Here is a 2,294-nt window from a genome sequence, read left to right as displayed (position 1 = left end):
ACAAATCCCTCCAGAGATGTCCTTTAGACAGGCTGTGTCCGTAGAAACGTCTGGCAAGATGGCGGGTCAGGATATCAATATATCGTTAGATAGATCGTACGCAGATGAGTCGGGCTGTGGTACCACACTCCTCCCCTCCTTGTAGAGCCGATGATTTTCATTGGCGAATTAATACTATATTAACTTTACAGCTATGTAAAATCCACCCCCCACCCCCAAACAGTTCAACAATAGGACATGGAGTATAGTAATAATTGAATTGTCCTCAAGATATGCGAAGACCAATACGTAACAGCAAACATCAGATAACAGAAATCATGCACTTTTCCTAAGTACATATATCTGAAAAATGTATGTACAATCCAAAATGAGGTCCACAAAGAAAAAAAAAATATAACAATAAGAAGACTGGCACTATATATAGCTAGTGGACTCGATGACTATAGATCTCCATGGCATTAGTGTTGGCTATCTTCAACAGAAGAGATGCCGGCATATTCCTTATAAAGGATACTTGCTTGGCCAAGGAGATAATATTCCAAGGATGATTAAGGCGGCATCCAGAAGCAGGAGGAAGATAGGGGGCATCTGTCTCAAGCAAAAGCTGCTCCGGCGGTATTAACGCTACCATCCTCGGGTCCTGCACGGATTTCATTGTGACCCCAAACTCGACATGGGTCAATTCCCTCTGCCACTGCCGCAGCTCCTTTAACTCGCCAATGAAGCAGTGTCTATGAAAGACATGATCCGACATATCCATCATGTGTATGGTAGCGAGTGTGTGCACTGCTGCTTCACCCATGCCATTGTCTCGACAGTGTAGTATGACGGGCTTGCCCAAGTCACGAGCCATCAGAAGCATTTCTGCAAGGAAGTCCAACTATTTCCTGAGGCGCTCACGCTGGCAGTCCTGAGGGTTATGGCATGGATTACAGCTGCACTGCGATGTTAGATCTATGCCAATTTCACCAATAGCGCAGCACTGTGGCAAGCTAGCCAATTCAGAGAGCCTTGTCAGGATGTCAGGGTGGGCATCACATACAGAGTGAGGGTGGATACCAAAGGAAACCTTCAGGTTAGTGGCCGACGCTATTTGTTGTTCCCAAACATCCCATTCTTTAGGAAATACATAGTTGGCAATTGCCAAGTTCACATAATCTCTGCCCTGAAGGGAATCTTGCAAATGAGGCCAGTTGAGATAGCTGAAACGTTGGAGAACTTTGTCCAGATGGAAGTGACTGTCCACTAGTGATACCGGCTCTTCAAAAATGATTGGCTTATCTACAGTCATCCCTGTGGTTAGGAGCCTACATTGATGGTTCTTGAACATTTCCTGGCGCTCCGGGGTCTGACCCTTGAGAATAGTGGATATGACCTGCCAATGAAGTACACACACTGTGTGGTTTAGAGGGGAAATCATGTACGAGCATGGTTGGCTGTCACTGTAATGAGCGCTGTAGAATGCCATCAGTTGCTGTTCAGAAACAGTAAATTCCCCACCTGGGATGTTAATTTGAGTTGCCAATAGTTGTAAGAGATCATTTAGATCCTCTGCACGAAACCATTCTCTGAGTAAATGTAATGACCCATTGAACAGCTGGCACCACTCATGTAGGTTATCATCGTCGAAGGACCTCTGCTGTCCCTCATGGGCCATAGTGTGGTTCACTGTCAGGCTAAGGGTTGACCCTTCCAATTGTCTGCACTCCCAGCAGGAGAGATTACCTATCCAAAACCATGTCAGGTGGCTGCGTAAGACATGCCATTTCACATGTCCAGACAGGCTTTTGCCACAGACTGGGCAATGGTAGCTCTGGTTATGGGTTGGAGACGTGCCAGAACATGAAGCCCTAGACACGGACATCCGAGTGCCGGCATCGGATAGCACTGCAGAGGCCCTCTTTAGGGGAAAATGCGGCAGATCTGCCGCATTTTTGCGGCAGATCTGCCGCATTGCCCCTGGGAGGCCTTCATGGAGGGGGGTTGGTATTTTTATGGGTATATATCATTAGGGGACCTTCGTCCGCACTCGAAGGGGGGGGGGTCCGATTTTCTCCCCCCACCCCTACCCCCGGGGTAGGGCTTTTTCAGCCCCCTGAAAAACATACTAGTTATTATTATTTTTCAACCCAATTTGGTATATGGGGTGACTTGGAGGTGGGCTATCGGACCATGGCCTTGGTTTTTAGAAATTTCCTCTTCCGGACCGGAAATGGTCCGGAGAAAATTGGAAAAAAAAATGCGGCAGATCTGCCGCATTCCCCCTGAGAGGTCTTTATGGAGGGTATTTGGTA

The 2,294-nt window shown here is 47.3% G+C and overlaps 1 pseudogene; it reads right to left on the bottom strand.

Moving 5' to 3' along the window:
- Window positions 1-424: 424 nt before the first annotated feature.
- Window positions 425-1,468, bottom strand: LOC130051558 (3'-5' ssDNA/RNA exonuclease TatD-like; annotated as a pseudogene).
- Window positions 1,469-2,294: the final 826 nt, after the last annotated feature.

The sequence above is a fragment of the Ostrea edulis genome, chromosome 2 (assembly GCF_947568905.1).
Source record: "Ostrea edulis chromosome 2, xbOstEdul1.1, whole genome shotgun sequence".
Lineage (NCBI taxonomy): Eukaryota > Metazoa > Mollusca > Bivalvia > Ostreida > Ostreidae > Ostrea > Ostrea edulis.
This window is presented reverse-complemented; position numbering and strand designations above follow the sequence as displayed.